Source organism: Mandrillus leucophaeus, unplaced genomic scaffold (assembly GCF_000951045.1).
Source record: "Mandrillus leucophaeus isolate KB7577 unplaced genomic scaffold, Mleu.le_1.0 Scaffold1846, whole genome shotgun sequence".
NCBI classification, from domain to species: Eukaryota; Metazoa; Chordata; class Mammalia; order Primates; family Cercopithecidae; genus Mandrillus; species Mandrillus leucophaeus.
In genome coordinates, this window is record NW_012101861.1 from 4,303 (window position 1) to 14,387 (window position 10,085).

Below are 10,085 nucleotides of genomic sequence, written 5' to 3' on the forward strand. Positions count from 1 at the left end.
GGGAGATTTATGGGGCAGGGGTTGTTTTTGTAATCAGCGGAAGTCTCAGCCAGCTGAACAGGGAATGTTTCTCTCTGTACCTAGCTACTTTCAGGAGGACAGACCTCCCGTCTAAGTGAATCATTCCTGAGAAAAAAGAACAAGGAGTGGTTGGGTCAGCGATCTGGAAGTCATGGCACAGAGTGGACAGACGGCATCCCTTATATAAGTCCCATGGATAATACTGGTCCTTTGTGGTCAACGATTTCCCAGAACACGAAAGTGTGCAGAGATTTCTTTGCCGTGGCATTTGTCAGGAGTCAAGCGACATGCAGCAGTGTTTGTCTTAGCAGATACATGGATAGTAGATTGCTTTTTAATCCTGGAAGAAGACACCCTGTGAACAGAGTTTATAGTTTTCAAAAAGTAATGTTTTTGTGGTTTAAGTGAAGGAAGGAAACATGAACCATTATCCCAGAATATTATCATCATTTCATTTTACAAATTAAGTAACTGGCCTCAGAGAGGTTAAGTAACCTTCCCAAAGTCACAGAAGATATTTAAAAAATGGTGGAGTCTCGATTTAAATCCAGGTGTCTGTGACTTCATCCCCTTCATGCTGTACAGCCATACACTGTCATTTCCAAATCCACCTCTCCCTGAATCTATAGATTTCCTGTGCCAACTGACAACCCCACAGGCCCGTTGCACTCACCTCCTCCCATCCAGCATCCTAGGCAGTTGGAAAGACTTCCCAGAGAAGAGTGTGTTAGAGAACCTGGGTCCCAAAGGCCCTACCCCAGCCCCTGGAAGGAGAGGTGGGCTTCAAGAGGAAGATTAGAGGATTTGAAGGAAGAAGTATGTTTGTCTGAGGGACAGGCTGATAGGCCAATGTGGCACACACGTGATAATAAACATCAGTTACTTTGAATTTATGGTGTGTGTGGTTTTTTTTTTTTTTTTAGTATTGGCAATACATGCTGAATGGTGGTGATACCCAAAGCAGATAGATAAAAATCAAGCCACCGTATGCGCAAGTTGAGACATTCCCATTTTACCTGGGAGGACCTGACAAGAAAATACCACTCTGCGGTATAAAAGAACTGTCTCCTAGACTCAACGAATGAAACAAATTAGTCATTTTTTCTAATTATTCTTATTCTCCTATTACAGATGAGGCACGGTAGGCACAAAGGGATTAGATCATCTCCTATTACAGATGAGGCACAGTAGGCACAAAGTCATTCAAGTTATAAGTTGCTGAGTCCCATAGCAAGTACTACTCAGCATGTCCCAAAATGAACCCACCCATCCCCACTCTTGGCATGCCTGCCCCTCCTCCTGTGCTGCCGGACTCAGTGACAGGCACCACGTTCCACCCAGCAGCTTGGGCCAAAGATCTTGAAAGCCATCCTTGATTGCTGCCTGTCTCTCACCACCCCCACAGTGACTAAGCTTGGCCAGTTCGACCTCCCGGGTCTTTCTAAGTGAGATCTTTTTTTTTTTTTTTTTAAACTTTTTAAAAAAAATTTATTTATTATACTTAAAGTTCTGGGATACACTTGCAGAACGTGCAGGTTTGTTACATAGGTATACTTGTGCCATGGTAGTTTGCTGCACCCATCAACCCATCATGTAGGTTTTAAGCCCCACATGCATTAGGTATTTGTTATAATGCTCTCCCTCCTCTTGCCCCCGCTACCCCCTGATAGGCCCTGCTGTGTGATGTTCCCCTCCCTGTGTCCATGTGTTCTCATTGTTCAACTCCCACTTATGAGTGAGAACATGTGGTGTTTGATTTTCTGTTCCTGTGTTAGTTTGCTGAGAATGAACGTGAACTCATTGTTTTTTATGGCTGCATAGTATTCCATGGTGTATATGTGCCACATTTTCTTTATCCAGTCTATCATTGATGGACATTTGGGTTGGTTCGCAGTCTTTGCTATTATAAATAGTGCTGCAGTAAACATACGTGTGCATGTGTCATTATAGTAGAATGATTTATAATCCTTTGGGTATATACCACCAACAAATCATAGCTCATCCTCTTGCCACCAGTCTTGACCCCTTCCCACGCATTCTCAGTGCCAGTGTGTGAGGCAACTTTCTTAACTCCTTATCTGGTCATGTCAAACCTTTTCAAACTCTACCAGGGCTGCCTGCTGCCCTTAGGATAAAGTCCAGCCTCCTGGACTAGGGACATCAGGCCCCGGCTACCCGCAAATGCATCCTCCGTAGCAGACCCCTCCTCCTGCTGCACCCACCCTCAGTATTCCACATTCTAGACCTCTTTCTGTTCATCAGTCAGTATTCCACATTCTAAACCTCTTTCTGTTCATCAGTCGACCAATGCTTATGGACTGTCTAGCATGCGCACTCATTCTCTTGCTCTCTCTGTCCACCGCCTCACACCCGCCCTTCCCTCTGTCTGGCCTGCACTTGCTCCCTCCCCCTCTGCCTGATTCCTCCTTGCCTTCAGCTCTCAAGTGAAGGAGAGCAAATTCCACTTCACCTAGGGAGCAACTGGATGAAAAGGCACACTTAGTGGGTTCGATATTTTTACTGAATAGTACATGATGGGGATTCATGAAAATTCCCCCAATGGGCCAACCAACTGGAATGTCACGTGAGAGTAGGGTTTTTGGGAAAAGTTTACTTGCAAAAATAGGATGCAGGAAGGTAACTGAGGAAGGTGACAGGTTCATTTGCCTGACTATAGCAACCTTCACTGTGTGTGTATAGCAGCATGTTTTATACTTCAAATATATACAATAAAACGAAAAAAATTGAAGATACACAACATAGATCTCCCCTTTATTTCTATGGACTCATCGTTATGTGTGAATATGGAAGTTGGAATTGTGGCCCCAGGTTTGGTATGAAGGGATGCAGGCTGAGGACCTGCCTCACATCTGGTTCTTGCCACAGAGTGGCATGTGAGGATTAACTTTGTTCACTACAGCATGTTATTTCGATTCCCAGCATGGGCATACCTGATTATGAACGGGAGCATCTACTTTGGACATGTGGACAATGAAAGAGAAAAGGTGGGAATGGCACTGGTCCTGCCACCATCAGCCCAAGCCCCAAGCCTGGCTGGAGGGTAGACTGGACTCCCACTGTCCCAGCACGCTGGCCTGCACACTGATGTACCCCTAACATGGCACAGTGTGAATGGCTCTTCCTGGAGCCTGGCTGTTGAGGACCTACTGTGTGCTACTCACGTACAGTGTTGATTTCCCAAAGACCCAGAGAGGTAAGTATTAAACTCCCATCTACAGATAAGGAACCAAGCTGAAAGAGGTCAGGGCACTGAGGCAGAAAAGGCTGGATCTGGGACTCACATGCGGGCTCTGTCAGACTCCAAAGCCAGGCATCTTTAAACTCACGACAACGTACTTTGCTTATGCTCCCCTTGCTGAGCTGCAGATATTATTCCGTGATGGGACAGTCAGCCTGGTCCCAACACCATGTCCACCTGTGAGATCCAGGCCCTGGCAGGGCAAAGCCACCCTGAAAAGTTCTAACACAGTCCACAGGACCTGCCCTGGAGTCCCTTGCCTCACAGCTACCAGTCGAGTTTAGCTTCTAGCTCTCCCCCAGGAGGCGCTTTGCCCTATCACAGAGACACTTGCAATCCACCCCTGCCCTAAATTACGTCTCCGTCAGCCTCACTTTATTTAACAGATAAGAAGAATCTAGAGGCAAACAGAGCAGAGGCAGCGTTAGTGACTGCAGCACAGCTGTGGAGTTGATCAGACTCCAAATGTGGTGTGGAAATCAACAGGCTGAGAATGGGAATCTGGTTCCTCCTGTTCTTCGGCTCTCTGGACTGTAAGCTGTGCAGAATCAAAGTGCCTGCCGCAAAACCTCCCCTCTTCTGAAGAGTCTGTCCTGACCCAACCCTTGCGCACACACATCCCTCAGGTGAGGGTAGCACACAGGTGTGCTCCTAGGAGACTGTGGGTTGAATTCTGCCATGACTCTCCTTACCATCCCCACCCCAGTGTGGGGGTCATCTGCCAGCAAGGATACAGTGGAAAGCATCCCCCTGTCCCCAGAGTGTCTGGTCAGCACTCAGAACGAGTTTATTCGGTTAATAAAGGAATTTCACCCAGGGTACTTGGTTAGTAATGGTTATGATGGTAGCAGCTCTGTGCGCGTTAGAAATGCTCCAGGAGAATTGAGTGAACAGAGGACATCTGTGCAATGAGATTCTCTTCCCCTGGAGTCAGGGAGGAGGGTTGTAACTTTCCTCTCTTCCTTAATTCTGGAACTCCTAGTAAAAGAGGCTACAAAATTATTTATTTATTTGGGATAGAGACTAGCTCTGTCACCTAGGCTGGAATGCAGTGACACAGTCTCAGCTGACTGCATCCTCCACCTCCTGGGATCAAGTGATTCTCCTGCCTCAGCCACCCAAGTAGCTGGGATTACAGGCGTGCGTCACTGCACCCGGGATTTTTTTTTTTTGTATTTTTAGTAGAGACAAGGCTTCACCATATTGGCCAGGCTGTTCTCGAACTCCTGACGTCAAGTGATTTGCCCTCTCAAAGTCCTGGGATTACAGGTGTGAGCCACCGCACCCTGCCAGAATTTTTAAATATGTCTTGGCCAGTGTGTTACTCCATCAGGCTCGGCTGTGGCCTCCCAGTGGGACTACAGTGATGGGTTCACCAAACTCTCAGAGTACCCTAGGGCAAGTGCATGTGGGCCTCCCCCAGGGTCTATAGGGAAAAACGACTATTGATTGGGTTCAGGCAGCCTAATCGAGTATGTGGTTCTGTGGCTGCAACACAGATATCCCTGGTGACAAAGACATGAACACCTGGATGAACGCGTCTGTCAAGTCCGGGTGGGCTACACCAGTGCCCTTGCCTGTCGTATCTCGTTGCCTAAGCCCTCCTGGTTCTGACTGCTCCTGCCTGGGTCCCTCCGTCGCCTGAACTCTGCAGGCTGCACAGACATGCTTTCGGCATCTGTGGCCCTTCATTGTCCCTTTCCGTGTTACTGGCAGAGCAGAAGCTTACCTGGCCTGACAGGATCCTGTCCCTGTCACCGTAGCACCTCTAGCCTTCTGTTCAGCTTCCTGCTGGTGCGCTAGTGTCCTTGTGGCGTCTGTGCTATGTTGGGCCAACTTGGCCTCTGACTTTTTTTTTTCCAACTGTCCCTTCTGTCTGGAGGGCCTTCACCACAGATAATCTGCTTGACTGACTCCTCCCCCTTCACATCTCTGTGAAATTGTCACCTTCTCAACCCAGCCTACCGTGGTCACTCTGTGTCATAATTTACCTGCAGCTAATCAAGTTCCTCCCCCAATTCACAGTCCCTGTACCACGATCTGTATATTTTTTCTTTTTTATCACAGCCCCCATCACCTTTGTAAACTAAAAGTAAAATTCTAAGCCCCACTCCCCAATCATCTGAATGGACCCTCTTGGCCAAAGCTACTCCAAAGTTAGCCTGAAAAAGTAGTTCAGGCCATGATGGGAAGGGTGGGTCAGACATGCGTCATTACACGCTTCTCCCTATGGAATTCAGGCACAACTGACCAGCATTTATGTTAAGGCAGAGATCTTAAGACTGTGGCAATAAGACACCAAGTTCCAGCCTGACTAGTATAGCATCACATGACAAATAGGCCCTGAAAGAAGTCAAAATATTTCACCCAACAATATATTTCTTTGATACTTTTTGAAATAGGCCTACAAAGCCATCTCTTGTGAGGAAGTCTACATTCTGTAGAGAATCCCTTTCCTTTTCCAGGTCTTTTTCCTGGTCTAGGAGAGAATTAGCTAAGAGTCCAGCAACTTTTAAGGTCTGATAAGAAACATTTACAGTCTATTCCCTCTGAAGCCTGCTACCTCGGGACTTCATTGGCATAGTAAGAACCTTGGTCTCCAAAACCCCTGATCTTAACCCAGACACTCCCTCCTATGGATTGGAGGTCTTTAGATAAACTCAAGCAATTGCCAATCAGAAAATCTTTGAATCCACTTATGACCTGTAAGACCCCACCCCACCACGCCCACCAACTTGTAGTTGTCCCGCCTTTTCAGAATGAACCAGTGTACGTCGTACATGCATTGATTGATGTCTTATGTCTCCCTAAAGTGTATAAACCGAAGCTGTACCCTGACGACCTTGGGGATGTTTCATCAGGACCTCCTGAGGTTGTGTCAGGGGCACGTCCTTAACCTTAGCAAAATAAACTTCTAAATTGATTGAGACCTGTCTTGGGTACATTTTGGTTCATAACTTGTAACATTTCCTAGATTCCCTTGTGGAGGGTTTGCTGTCTGCCACCTACTACGTCTTCTTTGGGGAATGTCAGATCCAGGGCAGGGATTTCTGTTGATTTGATTCCCTGAGGTATCCCCACACCTCAAGAAGTGCCTGGCACGTAGAAAACCTTCTTACATATTTATTGCCTGAAGGAACACATCTGCCTCCCCCACTAGACTGTGAGACCATTCAGGGTCTCATTCTCCCCCGTGTGACGGAGCCCTCTATGCATCCTTGCGTCATGGTGCAAAGAGCCTCACAAAATAACAGAATTAAACCATGCATGTCTTAGAGACAGAGGGGACATTCTGGGGGTAGTTTCTACTTTCTTCAGCACAACACACATTTCTCTTGAATGATCTGTACCCATTACTCCTACATTCCAGCTGAGACAGTCTCAGGCCCACGCCTCCTCCTGGCCACAGATGGCCTCTACCAGCATCCCCTCCCTTCCCTAGCCCCGAATTCTGCATTCAGAAGCTCTGTGTGTTTGCAGGAAAGGGCTGAGATGCCACTCTGTAGATCCTCATCATGTAAAGGTGAAGTTAAGCTCTGGAAAAAAGATCCAAACAGCTAGAGGCTCTTGCAATCCCACCAGGGCACAGCGGATCTCGGGTTTGACGCATGTGTTCTGGAGAGCTGCAAGAGGGACATTGTGTCCAGGTTATTTTCTGGGTGTCAGTGACATCTAGCAGGAGACAGACTACATGACCCAGGAACACATGGGCAGGTCCTGTTCATCCCCGAGAGAGAGGGTCCCTGCTCTGTGTCTTTTGTCAGAGACACAGAAGAAACTCCTCCCCACAGTGAGATCTCCAAAAGTGGTGCTGATGGGGACCTGTGACTCTCAAAGCGGTCGCATGACTCCAACCCCAGGAGTGGCTGTGAAGGAAGCTGGTCGTGTAAACTCAGGGGTCTAGATAAGTAAGCCTGGCTGTGGCAGGCTGGAGTGGATGAGTCTGAGAAAGTCAACTCGAGACAACCTCTCACTGACTGTACAGGGTGAGACCCAAATATCAGGAGAAGGCCACGAACATCTCATGTCTGAACTTTGCTGTGTGACAGTGTCTCTCATGCTGGACATGATCTCCCAAACAGCTTAAAAGTTTCAATCCCTGGAACACAGAACCAAAGACAGACCAGGCCTCCCTCCAAAACATACATCTCCTACCAGCTCTGAAACATCCTACCCTGGACACACTCAGATACCCAGGGACCTCACAGGGTGGGTCACAAAGCCCAAGAGACCCCAACGACATAGAAAACCCAGATAACAACCCAGGATCGAGCAGCTCAGAGACCTCAACCCTGGACACACAACACTGAACAGTTCGCAGAACTCAGACCCCTCCGAGAACTCAGTGAAGGAGGACACAGACACTCAACCTGCTCAGAGACGTCAGATTCTAAAATTCAGACCCACGTGCATGTGAGCAACTTTAGAACCTGTGATGTAGAAACCCGATTACCTCACGGACCTCACACCCTGGACCCAGAAGCCCACAAAACCATAGTGCGCACACCCTGAGATGCGGACACAGAAACAGTTGAGGGGACCAAGACAGGGAACACAGAGGCCTTGGGCACAGTGTTCCCTGTAACAGACACCTAGGAGACCTCAGAGTGTGGGACACACCATTCCCACACAGCACAGACTTTACAACCTGAGACACAGCAACTCCTCAACATGTCAGCAGCCTCAACCCCTGTAGTGCGGACTCATAACCAGGTAGAGAGGACACACTCAGGACGCAGGACCCCAAAAGGATCAGACACCTTTTGTGAGTTTGGAATAACCTCAGTGTTCTCACAACCTAGGATATGGAGCCTCAAGGGGCGCTATTTTGTCCCATCATTGATAGACACTCACGAGAGCTCAAACCCTACTTCCTGAAATCAGAAATGCTCCCACGCCTTACATTCTAGACACAATACCTAAAGCAGATCAGACACCTCACATGCTGGGAGAGAACCCTAACCAGCCCAGAGGACTGTCACTCCGGACACAAGCCCTCCACAGCTCAGAGACCTGCCGACCTGGAACACTACCCTCCAAATTGGTCAGAGACCTCAGAATCTGGGCCCAGAGCCTGAAAGAGCTCAGCAGAATGACATCTTGCACTGGAGACACCTAAAAAGTCACTTGGTACAGGACACGTGTCAGATGCAGTCACAGCAGAGATCACCCAGGCTCATGAGGCAGACACAGAGACAGAGGGAGGCAGACACAGAGACAGAGGGAGACAGAGACAGACAGAGTCAAAGGGAGCAATGAGGTCGGGGAGGGCTTGAGGATTAGGGAGAGCATTTCTGGACAGTTTCTGTCCTCACGGAGTCAGCCTCCATCTTAGGACCCGGGCCAAGGCAGCCGAGTAACTTCTTGTTTTCCAGGTGAAGGGAGACCTCGGTTTCTGCCCTCAGAGGCTGTTTCTGGGCCTAGGCCACACCCAGGAGGACAGCAGCTGGCCCGGACACACAGCAGAGCCCTTTACCCATCAAAATGGGGATCCATTCTAGGTTTGGAGGGTTCATGCCATCATGAGGTGGAACCCTGTGCCCCTAAGGCCCCAACTGCCCTTCTCCTGAGGTGCTGCTGTCCCGGTGTGGAGAAGGGGTGTCTGTGCCCCGGTGGAATAAGAGCATGAGCCTGTGCTGCTTACAAAAGTGCTGGAAGCTTCCCCCAGCCCTGGGACTGCTTGTCCACACCCTCTTCATCCGCCCTGAGCAACTCTGCTTCAGCCTCCTGGGCAAGTGCACTCAGGAGGCACGGTGGCCACCTGGCTTCTCTCTGCCCTCTGTGACCCTGAACAGAAGGACACCTGCAGATCCTTTGAAAGGGAATGAAGCAGAGGCAGCTAAAGTGGAGGCTGAAGCAGCTGGCCGTGCTGTGCTGAGGCTCCGTGGCACAGACCAAGAGCTGACGCTCAGTGGCGCTGCTATCCCCCCACCAACCATCCTTCCTATGCCCCAAGAGACCCATCCCCCTCCTCTCAATGCCTGATTCTGCTTTACAGGAGACAGGACATGAGGGTATCCACGCTTGCTGCGGGCTTTGTGCAAACGGAAGGAGCACAGTTATCTCCTACCCCATCTCCTCTAGGCCAATCCTAGGGCAGGGCTATTTGCTCATGGATGAAAACAGCTGTAAGGCTGTGGAATTCGGTGACTGAGGCCCAGGTGGGCCTGGCCAGTGGGCTTCATCCTCCTGGCAGACACACTCAGTGGCCCACCTCTGATTCCCTGGTGGACGTGCACTCCCGCAGGACCACAGGACTCCAGTGTCGCATCTCCAGCATTTCCTCCAGCGCTCTGAACACAGTCCAGGTTTAATCAGTGCCTGGTGGGATGCTCTTTGACTGAAGAACCCAGCTCCTTAGCTACGCTCACCCAAACACTTGTCCCTGCTTAATGCCTAAAATCCCATATTTAGGCTGGGCACAATGGCTTACTCCTGTAATCCCAGCTTCTCAAAGGCTGAAGTGGGAGGATCAGTTGAGGCCAGGAGTTCAAGACCAGTCTGGGCAACATAGCGAGACCCTGTCTCTACATAAAAAATTAAAAATGAGCTGGGCGCTGGAAACCATCGTTCTCAGCAAACTGTTGCAAGAACAGAAAACCAAATGCTGCATGTTCTCACTTATAGGTGGGAATTGAACAATGAGATCACTTGGACACAGGAGGGGGAACATCACACACTGGGGCCTGTCGTGGGTTGGGGAGGGGGGTAGGGGGGAGGGATAGCATTAGGAGATATACCTAATGTAAATGATGAGTTAATGGGTGCAGCACACCAACATGGCACATGTATACATATGTAACAA